This window comes from Colobus angolensis, unplaced genomic scaffold (genome assembly GCF_000951035.1).
Source record: "Colobus angolensis palliatus isolate OR3802 unplaced genomic scaffold, Cang.pa_1.0 Scaffold127, whole genome shotgun sequence".
NCBI lineage: Eukaryota > Metazoa > Chordata > Mammalia > Primates > Cercopithecidae > Colobus > Colobus angolensis.
The window spans coordinates 8,596,924-8,615,563 of NW_012113919.1; the positions used below are offsets into that span (position 1 = coordinate 8,596,924).

At 35.2% G+C, this 18,640-nt stretch overlaps 1 protein-coding gene across 1 annotated transcript in view; it reads left to right on the top strand.

Moving 5' to 3' along the window:
- CDH12 (cadherin 12, type 2 (N-cadherin 2)) overlaps positions 1 to 18,640 on the top strand; it is a 1,158,911-nt gene that overhangs the window by 350,651 nt on the left and 789,620 nt on the right. Inside the window, exon 2 of the mRNA XM_011933446.1 lies at positions 5,871 to 5,964. The gene's annotated coding sequence lies outside the window, so the exon portion shown is untranslated. The remainder of the gene's footprint in view (positions 1 to 5,870; positions 5,965 to 18,640) is intronic.

Genomic DNA, 18,640 nt, shown 5'->3' on the forward strand with positions numbered 1-18,640 from the left:
AAAAAAAAAAAAAAAGAAATTATATATGTCCTTGACTTTTAAACTGTTTCTTCTTCACATCTGAAAGTTATTTTTATGTATGAGATGATTAAAGAAATCTATAACCAGTCCTGTGTATTTGTGGAGCCTATGTTTTGGTATTCAACCAAACAGAGATTGAACATAGTTAGAAAAATCATTGTAACAATGAAAAATGATATAAATTAATATCAATATGACATAGCAATAATTATAAGTAATCTAGAGATGATTTAAAGTATACAGGAGATGTGCATAGGTTATATGCAAATAATATTCCTTTTTACATAAAGGACTTGAGCATCTGTAGCTCTTGATATCTGTGAGGGTCCTGGAACCAATCCCTGCGGCAACCTAGGGATGACTGTACTTTGATTTTGTGCATCTGTATGGTGAATTTTTCCTATTCCACTTATTTAACAGCCTTATTTAATGGAATGTTGCTGCATATTTATATGTATCATTTAGACTCTGTGCCAATAACATAAATTTTTTTCCATACTTTTATAACAATTTTTTATATCTGATAGGGTAATTTTATCTTTCCAACAAAGTCTGTGAACTTCTTGGGTTTTGTTCTTTCAAATGAGTATTAGAATTAGCTATGGGTGGCCCATAAGACTACCTCTAGAGCAATATATATAGAGAAAGCATTTTTGGTCAAATTTGTTTGTTATGTGTTTGACATACTCTTATTATACTTTATATTCCTTCCATTTTCTTTGAAGTCTTTACATATGTATTATGTGTCTATTACAGATTATTCTATTATTATTAGTTCTTAAGAAATACATTTTCTCTTTATCACTCCACTGAGTTTCATTGAAGGTATATTGTGTTCTCTCACTTTTTTTTTTTCCTTACTATGGAATCTAGGGTCTTATGTTATGAAAGAATCTCTTCAAGACATTTTGGTACTTGCTCTGCTAAGGTCCTACTGATTCTCCAGTGCTATGCCATGCTTCATATTACTACTCTGGGTTGTAGCCACCATAGTGTATATTTGGGCAAATCTGGACTTTACACACTTCGGGCTCAAGCTTGCCCTCTGCTTCTCAAGGTTAACCTCTTTCTATCTATGGCCCTTCTTGAACAGCTGGTATCTGTGAAGGTTCCTAATACTGGTGGACAGAAGATTTTTGTATTTGTTTCTTTTTATTCTAATTCCCATTCCACGATGGGACTACTCCCTCTACAAACCAGTTGCATACCAGTTGCATGTAAGCAGCTCATTCTTAGTTCCTTCTTTCAAGCAACCCAAGAGGCCTGAATTTCCTTAACAGCAATGGGAATTCAAGCCTTATGGAAGCCATTCATACCTTTATTTTTCTGTAAAGATTTCCTGTATCATCAGTTCCCACTCCTCTGACTTTATTGCTAGTTGCTTGAGATTTTTTATTTTTTAGTTTTATTTTATTTTTTTTGAGAGGGAGTCTCGCTCTGTGGCCCAGGCTGGAGTGTAGTGGCACGATCTCCGCTTACTGCAAGCTCCCCCGCCTCCCGGGTTCATGCCATTCTCATGCCTCAGCCTTCCAAGAAGCTGGGACTACAGGCGCCCGCCACCACGCCCAGCTAATTTTTTTTGTGTGTGTATGTGTTTTTAGTAGAGACGGGCTTTCGCCGTGTTTGCCAGGATGGTCTCGATCTCCTGACCTCCTGATCTGCCCGCCTCGGCCTCCCAAAGTGCTGGGATTACAGGTGTAAGCCACCGCACCCAGCCGAGATATATTTTTTCTTCCTGTCAAGTTCCCCTGAAAGTTGATGCCACCGAAAAGGTGTACTGTACCAGTGATCATACTTTATGAATGTAGTTGACTTTTGGCTTTAGAAAATATTTCCTTTAAAAACTTTTAAGAGATTTGCTTAATTAAGATCTTTCTAAAAATTATGTAGCCATAGTCTGACACTCTGGTTCTGTGGTTTTGTTCAGCTTGTCACACATAATTGCAGATTATCAGTAGTCCTAGTCTGAAGGGAAAGAAATAGTTATTAGAGTTTCATTATTAAGTAACATCTATCTGTCTCTCTAAACAAGTTAATTATATGCCTGTCCTAGGTTGTCTTAAACAATAGTTTAAAACACCCTTTCATTGTGTGTGTATATTTCTGCTGCCTTAGCCATACACACTGTCTTGTAGTGAGATAGAGTCATGAGGAAGTGGTTTTATTAGAATATTTTTTTTTCTCCCATATGTAAGGGGATGGGAAGTAGATCTATAAGTTGGTTGTCAATGAAAATATTTGTAAAATATTTGAAGAGGTTTATTCTGAGCCAAATGTGAGTGACCATGGCCCAAGACACAGCCCTCAGGAAGTCCTAAGAACATGTGCCCAAGATGGTCGAGGCACAGCTTGGTTTTATACATTTTAGGGAGGCATGAGACATCAATCAAATACATTTAAGAAATACATGGGTTTGGTCCAGAAAGGTGGCACAACTCAAAGCTTTGGGGTGGGAGGTGGTGGTTTCCAGGCTATAGATAAATTTAAACATTTTCTGATTGATGATTGAGTTTGTCTAAAGTTTGTCTAAATTTTGTCTGGGATCCATAGAAAGGAAATGTTCAAGTTAAGATCAAATATTGTGGAGACCAAGGTTCTTTTTGAGGTCTTATATTGGCTGCCCTTAGAGACAATAGATGACAAATGCTTCCTATTCAGATCTTTAAAAAGTGCTGGACTTTTAGTTAAACTCCTTAGGACTGGGAAGACCTGGAAGAAAAAGATCTACCTATGTTAATAGAAATTCTTTACAGATGCAAATTTGTCACCAGGAAGGACAGCTTTGCAGGGACATTTCAAGATATGGCAAAGAAACATGTTTTGGGGTAAAATCTTTTGATTTTCTTCCTTGTCTCCTAATGTTATGCCTGAGTCAGGATGGAAGGTACATCATGATATATAGGATTAAATAAAACCCATCTGATGAGAATTGATGGCTTGTAGGGCATAACTCTCCAGACCCCTTAGATAGGAATTTGGGCAAGATAAAAAAAAATCAGAGCTTAATCCTCAGGATCTATGGTAGGTTGCAGCTGTGATTAAATAAAGGATCTTAACATGAGGAGATTATCCTGTGTTAGCTGAATAGGCCCAAATTGTAAATACATGCATTCTTAAAAATGAGATGCAGAAGATTTGAATACACCGAAGAAAAGGCAATGTAGAGGAGGAGAAAGAAATTTGACGATGTTAGCCTTGAATATTGAAAGTGGCCACAAGGCAAGGCACGATGGCAGTCACGAGAACCTAGAAGAGGTGAGAAATGGATTTTCCCCTAGACCCTCTGAAGGGATGGTAGCACCGTGACACCTTGATTTCAGCTCAGTCTTTAATTGATCTCAGAATTCTGACCTCCAAAACTGTGAGAGGATAAGTTTCTGTTGCTTTAAGCCACTACATTTATGGTAATTACTTGTCACAGCCACAGGAAACTGATACAGATATTATTACATTTTAACCAAAATATCTAACAGAGTTGAAGGGAATGAAATGGCTTAGAATTTCTTGGAAGTTTATGTCTCACTTTAATGTTTTTTAAACCTAAAGATTTTGTTTGACAGGGAAACCTTTATTAGTTATCAGAATAACAGAATGATGACATGAGTTGGTGTTTTTACTTTCAGAAAATAAGTTATCCTGCATGGATTATTAGTCTACCTTGTTACTACCTGTATTTTCTACAAACCATTTGTAATAAAAATGATAAGCATTTATACATTCTGATTACCATTTAGCTGTAATGATTAACATGTGCATGAATTATAATTATTTTATAATTTCATTTAAAATTACATTTTTCACATAGGTATAATTGAACTGAGACTTTCTGTCTTAAAAAATTGAATTATATGAAAACATGGTCATAGTAATATGATGCCTCAATAGAAGAAAATATATTAGATCTTATAAAGCAGTATATATCTCCTCATGTCCTTTTTATTGTTGCAGTGTATGGCATTTGATAAAAAAAAAAAAAGTAGCTGTGGTTGTATGCACACAGTATTAAAAGCTACTTTTCTTTTTCAAGCATAATGAACTTTAGTAGAAATGAATGAAAATAAATGTCCATGGATTTTCTTAATGATTCTTCAGAATCAGGCACCATGAACGTGTTTTCTCCCTTGTGTGGACATCTTTCTAAGAATTACTCTTGAAATAATACTCAGAGAGGAGCATTTCATAAAGAAATGAAAAATGTGGTTTTACTATATACTCTATTACACCCAAAATGCTGTTTATTTAATATGTATTAAGGAAGTTGAAGTTATCAGCCTAAAGTTAACAATATGAAGCTGAAGAGTTGAAGTTATCAGTGTGAAATAATGTTATCTAATTATAGATACAGATTGAAGTTGTCAGTATGAAATAATGTTATCTAATTATATATACAGATTGATATAGAGACAATTATGCATGTCTGCATATGCATGTTAATATAAAACATAAATTTCCTAGCTCAGTTCACTGAGAGGGCTTAGAAGTAATGGCACCCCAGTGGCAAGGAACCATAACTAGTGGTCAGATCTTGATTTCTCACCATTCTGTGATAAAAGGAATCAGAGATCCTTGAAAAAAATGGCTAAGTCTATGTCTGAGGCAAGAAGATTACAACATTTATATTATGCATTTTGAAATTAACATGGACTATCTTATCATGCCAGGATTTAAGGAAGTACTCACTAAACAAACCGATATAGTATGTCAAAAAAGACATAGAGGCTAATTGAAAGAGCTCACAAAGGCCAAAGCTAAAACAATTAGACCAACAAAATAAAGAGTGTAGTATTGTGTTACAACATGAAATACAAAATAAATATCCATGAGATTACACTGATGCATATAAATTAATGAATGAATGAATACCCAAGCAAGGAAACAAACAAATGGGGAGAATAGGTAAATTTCTCTCATAAAATTTCAAATATTTTGTGTCATTTTCCCGTCCAGCAGATGGAGCTTAACTCCCTATCTCTTGACTGTGGGCTGCTTTTAGTGACTTGCTTTCAAACAGTACAGTATGGAAAGGAGGAACAAAAGAAACTTTATAATATGAAATGGTGGCAAACAGTACCCCAGTCAGCTGATCAAAATCTGTGTAAACAGAAATAAATACCCCAGTTAGCTGATCAAGATCTGCATCAACAGCAATAAGTACCCCAGTCAGCTGACCAAGATCTGTGTCAACAGTAATAAATACCCCAGTCAGCTGATCAAGATCTGTGTCAACAGTAATAAGTCATGCTGATGACATACATACCCTTGATATGAAGTGACAAAAATGATACTTTGCCTCTATGGTCTTCCTCCCAAAAATTCATAACCCCAGTCTAATCATTAGAAATACATCAGCCAAATTCCAACTTAAGGACATTTTATAAATGTCTGACCATTGCTTTTCAAAACGTTCAAGGTCATCAAAAACAAGGAAAGTCTAAGATAAGCTATCACTACCATGAGGAGGCCAAGGGGATGTGATGACAATGCAATGAGATATCCTGGGATAGAAAAATGACATTAGGAGAAAAACTAGTGAAATCAGAATAATGTGTCAATATTGGTTCATTTAGATCCATCTATTACAATGTATCACTATCACAGTGTATCAAAAGCAGCATTGTAAGTACATTGTACACACATCAAAAGTACATTGACAAATGCACTTATAATTATAACGTAAGATATTAGCAATAGTGATAATCAGATGAGAAAAAAAAAAAAAAAAAAAGAGAGGTATCCGGGAACTCTCTATACCATCTTTGCAACTTTTAAGAAAATGTAAAAATATTCTAAAATAAATGTTTGTTAGAAAAGACAGTTAACATTCTGACTATCTATGTTTGTCTTTCCAGCTCTGTCACCTAACAGCTTGGCTCTTTGGGGAATATAGCCAAGCTGGATCCCAGGAGCAGTAGCGAGTTTTAAGGAATGCCAGCCTTTTTAAAGGTAAGTAAAAAAAAATCTTATTAAGATATATGTTTTTACCTTCTTAATTAATACCTGAAAATGCAAATTCTATTTAAAACTTCTTTGCTTTAAGAAATGTTTACTAGAAATCAAAATATTCAAATATTTGTATGTTTACAGACAGTTGACGTAAACACAAAATCATGAAACTTGAAGTAACCAGTTATTTCTACATTTTTTAGAATATATAATTATTTGTATAATTCTTTATTTTTTAGTTTCTTTGTTGTACTTTTCCTCACAGTTTCAGGTTTGAGAAGATCTAATGGCTATGTGCCTCCTAAAGAACAGAAAGTGATTTCCGTCTTTTATATTCTATTTTTATGACACTTTGCCTAGTCCCTCATAATTAGCGGGTATTATGTTTGTTAAATTGGATATGTCTCATTTCAAAGGCAAACCTCTGTTGAAAGTCAACCATAGGAAACAGAGAGAGAAAGTCATAAATTCTCTCGTCTTTACGAATATTGATATGGCACAATCTTGTTCAATTGTTTCTTGCACTGGCAATTGTAATCTGCTTTTCCTTTGCCGATGGTAGGAATCTAAACACTGAGATTTAGACAGATACAGTTAACCTTCACAGAGGTAGTAATTAGAGTACTGCTTTGATACTCCCCTCTTGGTAATGGGAGAATCTCCTCTTACTTAGGCTGTAGTCAAAACAAGCTTGATGTTCTCAGTTCTATTCAGTGATCAGTTAAGATTAACCATTGATACAACAACTCAGAAAGACAAGGTTGAAGAGATAAGCCAGATGTGTAATTAAACTAATGTGGCTTTATGAAACTTCCTGTGATATTTGTTCAAACTCTCTGTGCATGCCCATATTTCTGAAGTAGAAAGATGAAGCCTTTTGTTTTTCTTTCTCATGATCCTTTTATAAGATTAACTTATTCAGTAAAGGTTAGGCTTTAGTGTAGTTTTAAAACATTATCAATTAATTTCAACTATAAGATTTGAGGGAAAGAATTCAAATTTTAAATTAAAAATGTAAGATTATAAGATTGAAATAGAATGAACCAGTTAATATCTCAGCTGTTAATAGTTCCTCCTCCCCATGGTCATCTCTTTTATCTATCAATTTGTTCTCTTCAATATTCAAAGTTTCTATGTAGAAAATTGCTTACCTTTTATTTGTGAAATTTTAGCATTTTTTTATAGAAAATTTTAATTAATTTCTAAATCTCTGACCATGGATAATTTTGGTTTGGGGTTTCAGTCCAGATCTTCTATTTATAGAATAAGAGAAGTGAACACTTTGACTTTTAATTCCTGTAAAAGGCAACTCCATATTCTTAAATATCCATGATTATACCAACCTCAGTATTATCTGTGATGAAAATATGAATAATGAAAAATTAATACTAAGGCATTCCAATGATAAATGCAGCACTTTCTTTCCTTTTCTTTAAAGCATAATGGAGCATTAAAACATCCAAAGGCCCAGATAAATGAGAAGAGATTCACACTCTTTGCAAATGTCCTATAGTTCACTCTGTGCTATATACAATGATAAGAAATAAAAATAGTTTGATATTTGTTTAACATAAAACTAAAGATAATAACTTGAGAAAGGATAATTTTAAAGAAATTGGAATGTTCATTTGTTTTTAATTAGAGTAGAATTCATATCAATGCAGAAGGCATTTGAGGAGAATGGCTTGAAATTATTTTCTTTTTAATGTGAGGATTTTCATAAATGCCACATAAGCAAATAGAGCTGAGAATAATCTCAGTGGAATGCTATAACAAAATAGAGAGTGATAATCGAGAACAATGAATATATAGGTTTCAAATCATATTAACTGATTATTAATATTTCTTTATTAAGAAAGAAATTTTTCTTTTATTAATTTAACTTTGAGTAGAGTAATGCTCTGGAGCCTGTTTATGATGTTACCACCCCCTTTTATAATTTTCTTTTTCAACAATCACATAGGGGAATGTATTATTTCTTTAATATTTTGCAAAACTATCATTCTGATAATTTCTCACTTATATTCATGTTTAGTTAATAAGTAATTATATTAATTTATCATAAATCATGCAAAAAAGTAAAGGGAAAGAGAAAGGAAATAAATCTTTCTTCTTTCATATGGTTAATTGAGCATTCTTTGATCATTTATAGAATACTTTCTTGTTCCAACATGAAAAATATGGTTGAAGTTGGCATTTTTTTCTTCCTGTCTGTAGTAGTTGGAAAGAGTAGGGAAAATGCAGACAAAGGACATTTGAACTAGTCTATAAAGAGATATAGATAAACATATGTAAAGAAGAAGGTATAGATATATAAAAGTTACAAAGATATATGATATCATTTCATATGTGGTGAATCTTATACTACTTGAGGAGTTAGAGAATGAAATGTGTGTCAAATATGGGAATAGCTGGCAGATAAATCCAGAAGAACAGGCTTACATGATGAAGAAACTTTAATGAAATGAAAACTATGTCTGGGATTGGGACTTTATCTTTTATAGGATGTGGAGCTGTGTTTTGTTGCTTTAGTTGGTTTGTTTTTGAATGTAGAATAACCTGATGTGGGGGTTGTGTGTGTGTGTGTGTGTATGTGTGTGTGTAAAGAAGATGACTGCTGGCAAGAGATTGGGAGGTTATATATATTAGATCTTTTGGGAGCACCAATTTAATTCTGTTTCTGTCTGTCCTGTATACTTTCTTAGGAAATTAAATAAGTATTCAAAAATAATTTATTTCAAGATATGTTTAAATAGTTTAGGGTTTTAACTAATGTATTAGTCTGTTCTCACACTGCTAATAAAGACATACCTGAGACTGAGTAATTTATAAAGAAAAATGGCTGGGGAGGCTGCATCTTCATGGTGGAAGGAAAAGGAGCAGCAAAGCTACATCTTACGTGGTGGCAGGCAAGAGAGTATATTCAGGGGAATGTCCCTTTATAAAACCACCAGATCTCATGAAACTTATTCATTATCATAAGAACAGCATGGGAAAGTCCCACCCCATGATTCAATTACCGCCCACTGGGTCCCTCCTACAACATGTGGGAGTTATGGGAGCTACAATTCAAGATGAAATTTGGATGGGGAACACAAGCCAAACCATATCAACTAAGTAGAATACTTCAATATTCCACTAATACTTTATTTTATGAAGATGAGGATACAAAGAGTGTCGACAAATGGAAAGTTTTATAAGTGAGCTTTTCACTGACACAGAGGCAAACAAATCTAGGATCTATCTTTAAAAAAGCAAGTCTTTAGGTCATTGGTATGAATATCAGGTCCTGACACTCAGAAAACATTGCCTTTCAGCAGTGATGAGGTGAAACAGAAACTGACGGAAACACGGAGGCAACAGCAGATCTGCTCAGCCAGGAGTGGGTTTGAGCATTTCTTTAGTGTTCACTGTGTCCTGCTGAGTTGACAACAGGGTTCAAAAAATGACTTGCAGAGCCATCTTTTTTTTTTTTTTTTTTTATATACTTTCTAAGGCATAACTAGAAATCCTTTGGTAAATTTTGTTGGTGTGATTTTCCCTGACAGGTTATTGTTAGAGTTGCAATTAGCACATCTGAAGAAGATAAATGTAGGGATATTTCTAATTTTGGTAATTGTCAAAGGCTAATAATTTGAGACGTACCTGTGAGGATTTCACAGTGGGCTTATTATTGGGAATTATGATTCATCATTTACACAGAATAACAAGGAGAGAAAAGAAAAGAAAAATACAGAAGCATTTGATTATTCCAACTTAGACTCTACCAGCCTTTTAATTCAGACGAGTTATTCCAATTACTCGTGATTGCTTTAAGCCTCCAGATTATTAAAACAGGTTTACTACAAGTGAGACCAGCAGAAAAGACTACATTAAAAAAAGTATCCCAATCTTCCATGAATTATCCTGTATGTAATTTTCTATTTCTTTGCTCAGTGTTTAATTTAAATAGTCATAGATCAGATCACAAGATGCTCTTAAAATCATTCACACTCAGAGACATAAAGGTCATTTACATGCATTTTATTCCATGGTGCATATTTTCAGTTAATCTTAAAGGTCACTTTCCTTCTGTGAGTCTAAATATTCAATGCCTTAAATAAAGATGAAAGATATAAATAAATAGGGGATTTTTTTTTTTTCTTTCTGGCTTTAAAGCTACCTTGTTATATTTCATGCTGCTTTGATTTTTTGTGATAGATCACAATCCAGGTTATTGTGCTTCTGTGAGTCTAAATATTCAATGCCTTAAATAAAGATGAAAGATATAAATAAATAGGGGATTTTTTTTTTTTTCTTTCTGGCTTTAAAGCTACCTTGTTATATTTCATGCTGCTTTGATTTTTTGTGATAGATCACAATCCAGGTTATTGTGCTATCATTAAAATTAGTTTAAAATGCCCTTACTACAGAAGCAAGGAAATACATACATGTTCTTTGTTCTAATCAGAAAAAAAAAAAAATTATACTGCAAGAGTGATGAAGAGAATTCTCGGTTGTGGTCTATGGGACAACAATCCATAATTTACTTTGCAGATGTCTGTGTAATTTAAGCAGCAGGCAGAACAACCACACAGTTGTAGCTGCTCTAGGGAAAGGATACCAAGAGGCTCATAAATCATGGTAAGGATTAAAAGCAATGAGCATTCATCTTCTTAACCTCGTAAGGGAATATGGAAAAGCCAAGTATCAGAACATACTGAGCATGGAATCTTTGTGCAGGGATCAAAGATGTCAGAGTTTTTAAGGCCTCTCTCAATTAGCGTTGACCTCTCATTTGCAAGTCAACAGAACATAATTTTAAAGTTGATTAAAAAGAGGCCTTTTCCACATCAAATTAAATTGAGCAAGTGTTAAGATATGTTTCTGGGCCATAGAAAAAGTGGAGTCAAATCATATAGAAATGCTAATCATTTGCTTGGATTGAAATATGTTTCTTCTGGGGCAGCCTATGAAAAATGACCTTACAAATATCCAATCCACAACAACTGTCATGTTTAACTGAACATTTATAAATGGCTAAATGTCTTGAGAAAATTCTAACTTCAAATAGTCAAGGAAAGGAAATAAAGACAGCTGGCTCTCTCCTATAACATTTAGTAAATAAATGGTCTGTTACTAATTGCTTATATTTGAAAAATTATCCTAATCAAAGGTCTTTGGATTCAAATGAGTAATTCATACACCGTGAGGCAAGTTTCATTTTGTGTTGAAGATAGAAACTTTAATCAAATTTTAAATCTTTTGAAAAAGGCTAATCTGTTAATTTCTCCAGCATTCTTTTAAATCAGGTTCATGATACAACTACATTTGCCAATTTTATAAGAATGTCAAGACCGTGCAGGAAATAATAAAATCAGTTATTCAGGGACAATCACGAGCCTGTTAAGGAGATACAAACAGATTCAGTTTCTGATTCTCCAGTTTAATATAAATATCCTTTGGCAATGATTATTTTTATGTAGTCAGTACATAATTATCTATTTTAGTTAAGGAGAACTGTAGTGTGGCTAATCTAGAATGGCAGATAATTTTTTATATATATTTGCCATTGGAATCTATTTTTGTTCATATTTTTAAATGATTTCATCTGACTTTTGAGAAAGTCACACTGCCCTATCTTTGAAAACAGTCAGAATAACATGCCAGATACTGTCATTTGGGCTACTCTCTGCACTGGTATACCACATTCTACACCCCATACTAGGGACAAATAACCATCTTTTTCATTTGACAGGCAATAATATACTCCTCCAGTTCAAAAATCTTTTTCTGCTACCATTTTTTCTTCCTCTGGAATGGGGATTAAGTATGTATTCTTTGACACAAGTTCATATAATGATTTCAAAGTATATTAACTTTGTTATATTGTATAGCATTGCACTTCATTTTCCTTGACCTGTTTTCTAACAAGATTGTGATGCATTCCCCAGGAACCATTCTAGAGAAGAGAGATACAGAACTTAGGAACTCAGCTAGATTTTTCTGCCATATAAACTGAGACTGATTACTATGATAAATATATGGGGAAATGTACATTTTATCTTTGAACTAAAAGTAGAATAAATCACTTTTCTTGACTTCATAATAACCTCTGTCATTTAACCACAAATTCATGGGTATTTCAGAATATGCTAAAAATAGTAAAACTACCTTTTAAGAAGAGTACACTGGGCTGAGCACGGTGGGTCACGCCTATAATCCTAGAACTTTAGGAGGCCAAGGCAGGCAGATCAGTTGAGGTCAAGAACCAAACTGCTGGTCCAAAACCAGCACTGGCCAATATGGTGAAACCCTGTCCCTACTAAAAATACCACACACACACACAAAAAAATTAACCAGGTATGGTAGCAGGTGCCTATAATCCCAGGTACTTGGGAGGCTGAGGCAGGAGAATCACTTGAACTGGGGAGGAAGAGGTTGCAGTGAGCCAAGATCATGCCACTGCACTCCAGTCTGGGTGACAGGGCAAGACTATGTCACACAAAAAAAAAGAAAGAAAAAGCACTCTTTGTATCTATGTCTACTTATATAAATTATATAAATTATTTTTAGTAATTATTAAATGAAAATAATTAGCTTGATTTAATCATTATATAATGCATGCATGTATCTAACCATCATATTATACCCCATAAACTTACACAATTATTACATGTCAATTAAAACTACAACTAAGAAAGATTTAAACATTGGCAGATTAGATTTGAGAATTAATATTGTATGTCAAATGTATATTTTTGGCATTCTTAAATGCTTTTATATTTCAAATATATTTGTAAACAGACATATTTGGGTGACATACTGTGGGTGACAGAGAGAAAAGTAAGAATTCACTTTGCCCTTTCATTTTATCTCCTTAATAATTTTATCCCTAGTTTACATAAAATATCAATATGCTTAGAGGTAGGGAGTTGGATTATAGACTCATGGAGTAATTCCCTTAAATATAGTGTTGAAAATTGTCTCAATATTATTTTGTGTCAAGGATTCTTCTCTGGGTTGTGGATAAATTTATTAAAAAATCATTAAATGTTATTAACCATGTTGGTGTTTAGATTCTAATGAGGAGAATACAAACAAGTAATTAAATTATATAATATTTAAATTATGTATAAATAAATTTATCGAAAATGATAAATGCTATGCAGAAAATTAGCTGGGAAGAGTGCCAGGAAGTTTCTGTGTTGTACAGAGAAGAGGAAATGATAGTTTGCAAATTCTGAAAATATGTTTCAAGAATATCTTCCTGATAAAATAACATTTGAAAAGGCTTGAAATAGATATGGGAGCAAACCTTGAAAGTGTCTGAATAAGAGCTTTCCAAATTAAATCATAAATTTCAAGTCATCAAGGTGAGAGCTATTCAAAAACCAACAAGAAGGCCAATGTGATGGAAGCTTGGAGAGAGTGGAGAAAGATTATAGAAGAGGTTCAGCTGGGCACGGTGGCTCACGCCTGTAATCTCAGCACTTTGGGACGCCGAGGTGGGTGGATCACTTGAGGTCAAGAGTTCGAGACCAGCCCAACCAGCATGGTGAAACCCCGTCTTTGCTAAAAATACAAAAATTATCCTGGTGTAGTGGCAGATGTCTGTAATTCCAGCCACTTAGTAGGCTGAGGCAGGAGAATTGCTTGAACCTCAGAGACTGAGGTTGCAGTGAACTGAGATCGCACCACTGCATTCCGGCCTGGGTGACAGAGCCAGACTCCATCTCAAAAAAAAATAAAAAAAGAAGAAGTTTGACAGGCAGTGGGGCCTTGAGGGCAGTGGAAGGACCTTGATCTGTTTTATCTTTTCAGAGGACATCTCTGGCTGATGTGTTGATAGTGCACTATAGAGGACCAGAGGTGGAATTAGGAAGCTCCTTTTTAGGCAAGTACAACAACCTGGTGAGCAATGATACTAGGTGGGAACAGAGATACAGCAGAACAATGGGTGAGCAAAGGAAGGAAGGTTGAGACAAGATGATTGGTGATGTATTATATATGCAGTGTGAGGAAATTAGAAAGATCCAAGGTGAATTAATGGTATCTTGCCTGAGCAATGGGGATATAGCTTTGCCATGAACTGAACAAATGAAATCTGAGCTGCCTTTAGCCAACTAAGGAGAAATGTTGACAAGGAAATTTGATATATTCTTATGAAATTCAGGGGTGAGTTCATCCTAGTAGATATGTTATATGATATTGACTAAGATTTGTTTATTTAAACAAACACATCACACTTTCTATGTCAGGTGTTATTCTATGATTTTAATATGCATTATGTTGTTTAAGTAATCCTCATAAGAATTGTATGAGAAAGACACTATTAACATTATGCTCATTTAGCAGATGAGAAAATGGTGCTAAAAGTTTAAGGTAACATTTTCCAAGATCACACACCTGGTAAGCGGCAGAATTGGGATTCAGACCCAGGCATAACAGAATGATTTCACCCAACTTGACCCAGGATTTGATCACTAATACAACAAGTTCAGACGAGAATAGAAATCCAAGATCTAGGCTCAGGGGCATGGGAGTGAAAACCATCAGAGGAATGAAGAAAAATAAAAAGAGCAAAAAAAGTGGTCAGTGCAGGAGGAAGACAAGAAGCATGGTGTTCTGAAATTGAATGAAGGAAGCCTTTCAACTGGGTCAATGCTGCTGATGAATCTTAAAAGATCAAGACTGAGCACAGATGACTGGAATCACATTGTGGATTCCATTGTTTATGTTGACAACAGCAGTGTTGATGGATTGCTGAGCAAAAATTTTGATGAGAGCTATGAAAACAAAATAAAGACAGAATCAGTTTTCAAGATCAAGACAGAAGCTTGGAAGGAATTGCTGAGAAAGATTTATTTGGAATTTTTGTGCTATTTTAAAGCAAAGACATACTTACGGTTCCTAGTTCCAAATTCACAAAAACAATTTGTCATACACATTTCAAATGACCAAGGAGAGGTTATAACAAAGTGACATAGATCAAAATCCATCTACGTTATGTTGCAACATTTTCCCCAGAACATGTAAACATAAACCCCCTCCAATAAAATTCTTATTTTTATGTCATCAAAGTTAGAATTAAATGGGTAACTCACCATGTTACTAACAAAGTAGTGTTGACTCCTTTGAGTCTTTTAGGTTCGCTTGGACAGTTTAGGTTGTAGCAGGATGAGTCGCAGACAAAACTCCTCAGACATGGAGTTAAAGAAGGAAGGAGTTTATTTGGTTGGTAGCGTCAGCAAGACTCCTGTCTCAAGAGCTGAGCTCCCCGAGTGATCAATTCCTGTCCCTTTTAAGGGCTCACAACTCGAAGGGGGTCTGTGTGAGAGGGTCGTGATCGATTGAGCAAGCAGGGGGCACGTGACTGGGGGCTGCATACACCGGTAGTCAGAATGAAACAGAACAGGACAGGGATTTTTACAATGCTCCTCCATACAATGGCTGGAATCTATAGTTGACATAACCAGTTAGGTCAGGGGTCGATCTTTAACTACCAGGTCCAGGCAGTGGCGCTGGGCTGTCTGCCTGTGGATTTCATTTCCGCCTTTTAGTTTTTACTTCTTCTTTCTTTGGAGGCAGAAATTGGGCATAAGACAATATGAGGGGTGGTCTCCTCCCTTAAGGTTGTAGTGCTTAGATGTGTTGGATATGCCACCAAACTATAGAAGTTCCAAGCACAGAATTCATATTGAATGGCCTAGTTTCCAATTCAGCTTAGCCATTTATTGGTAGTGATATTGGTAGTGACAGTTACTTAACCTCTCCATTTCCCATTTCTTTCACTTACAACATGAAATAATATAGATCTAATAAAAGTGTGCACTTAATAGGGTTGTTTATAAGGATTATGTGGTTCATATTTGTATACGCTATTTCTAAAAGTTAGGATAGTGCCTGGTCTGTAAGAAGCCAGTTTAAGTGATTTGTAAAAAAAGTAAGTTCCATATTTCTATTTTCCTCTAGAATTTTGAAGGAATGGAATGTTCCCCCTCTTCTATGTTTCCCCGATGTCAAAATTCATGGATCCCCTTCCACTTCAAGAAAGCTAACTCACATTGCAAATATTTAAGAGCATCATACTCAGTTAATATTTCTTCTCATAGATTTCACTGCATTCTTAGTGGTTGTATGCTCTAAAGTTTATTTTTTATTTTATTTCTAAATTTGTTTTTTATGCTGTGAATTACTTCACATTCATTTAATGAAATGTCTTAAATGAATATCTATTTCTGGTGTATATATATATATATGCATACATACATATATATATATTTATGTGTATGTGTATATATATCTTACAACTTGTCAGACTCTTTTCATGTTGCATACACCATAGCAAGACATCCTTCCCATATGGAAGCTGCTACTGAAACTCTTGACAGATACGAGGTCCTTAGATACAATAAATCATGTGTAAAGAACACATTTAGCCCTATCACCTTGTTAATTGAATGTATAACTAAAAACATTCCCATTTTCTCACTTTTAATAATATTTTTTCCCAGTCATAAATAGCCTAATATAATAAATGTTCAAAAATTCTCAGTGAACATCTTTAAGGAATGTTTCCGTGAAGAGTGGTAGGATCCTTTAGTTTTTGCTGCATATGATGAGGCAGATGGGGAAATTCAGTTTTTAAGCATGATATTTATTCCATTTTTTCATGTTGTTTGAAATTCATTTTTCCTTTTGCCCCAAGGGATGCCTGCCATCTAAGCACATGTTTGAAACCAGATAGAAAGCATATGTGCTGTATACCCCTGGGGTCTGACAGACGGGGTGAAATATAGGATAACTGCTTCTTCAATTGTGCAAAAGGGAGTTTTTTGTTGTTGTTTTTGGTTTGGTTGTTTTTTTTATTTTATTTTTTATTTTTTTATTATTTTTATTTTTATTTTTGCAAATGGTGTTTCTTCAGAAGTGCAAGATGTTGTGTTGTAGCTTCTTCTTCTTCTTTTTTTTTTTTTTTTTTTTGAGAAGTAATCTTCCACTGTTGCCCAGGCTGGAGTACAGTGGTGCAATTTTGGCTCACTGCAAGCTCTGCCTCCAGGGTTCACGCCATTCTCCTGCGTGAGTCTCCCAAGTAGCTGGGACTATAGGCGCTTGCCACCACGCTCAGCTAATTTTTCTTGTACTTTTAGTAAAGAAGGGGTTTCACCATGTTAGCCAGGATGGTCTAGATCTCCTGACCTCGTGATCCACCTGCCTCGGCATCCCAAAGTTCTGGGATTACAGGCGTGAGCTACCGCACCCGGCCTGTTGTAGCTTTTTGATAGTTTAATTACGGTCACATTTTCTTTCAAAATAATGAGTCTTCTTAAAGATAGGAAATACCAAAGCTTGGCATGAATCTATCTGGGGTATCACTATGCCTTAAATTGAATTCTCCAATGTCTCACAGAGCGCTCCTTGTGTTTGCTGAGCAGCATAAGGTAATTCTAGTGATAAACTTGCACTAACCTTGTGTCTTCATGAGATGATCTTTGTTTTTCCAGCTTTTATTAGAGCCACTGCCCCGGCTGGCAGAGTAAGTCCTCACTTAACATCATCAATAGTTCTTGGAAACTACAATTTTATTCAAAATGCCACCTAATGAAACCAGTTTTACCACAGGCTACTTGATATAAACAAGATGTAAATTCCTGGGGCCGATTTCTGGTCACAAGAACATCACAAAACTTCAAAATAAAGATCAAAACACTTCTTACATTAGACATTGAAATGGATATGAGTTATATAGACATTTAAGAGAGATGAATAAATGTACATAAAATAACTATTCGCCCAGTCTTTTCAGTTCAGGGTTGTGGATGGCCGGATCCCGCCTGCAGCTCAGGGTGCAAGGCAGGAACCCGCCCCAGACAGGGCACTGTTCTATTGTAGGGCATACTCACATCCACACCCACTCACACCAGGACCATTTAGAAACACACTGATTCACCTAATGTGCACAGCTTTGGAATGAAGGAGGAAACCAGAAGACTTGGAGAAAACCCACGCCAATCTGGGGAGAACATGCAAACTCTGCACAGACGGTGGCCCTGGCTGAGATTCGACATTTTTTAGTCTCATCAACAGTATTATGAAACTATGTTGAATAAAAGGTATTTTCTGGGGACTTACTGTACACCATACTAGACCATATACACTACAAAACTTTCAGCTTCTCAACCACAGCCCTCCTAATTCGTGGGAGTTTTACATGATCACAGTCTGCCCAGAACACCTATCTCCTCTTATCTGATCACCTGCACACTGCCTCCCCCAACCCTGGACCGTCCCACTGCCAACAGCTTGTCCACTCATCCTAGAACCTGTGTCAGGTTCCTTTTGTTTTGACCATCCCATCACATTGTTTTTTGGCTGTTTAGTTATCTGTATCTAACATTACATTGCAGGCTTGTTTCCAGGACCCATTGTCTCGTCTCAGGCCCTGTGGCCTACTTTGCCCAGTGGCCCATTCTCAGTTCAGTGTATTCCTGTCTCTCTGTCCTTCTTTCAAGTACTCAGCCTTTCTTCCCATCTCACGATATCCATAGACTTTTCCATCTTTAATGGAATGGCTTTCTCCTCTTTTATTCATAACTACCTGGAAAAATTTTACCCAAGTTTCAGATCATCTCAATGGATACTTCTTAAAGGAAAAAGTAAGGACAAAAACAAAAACTATGTCAAAAAAATGATC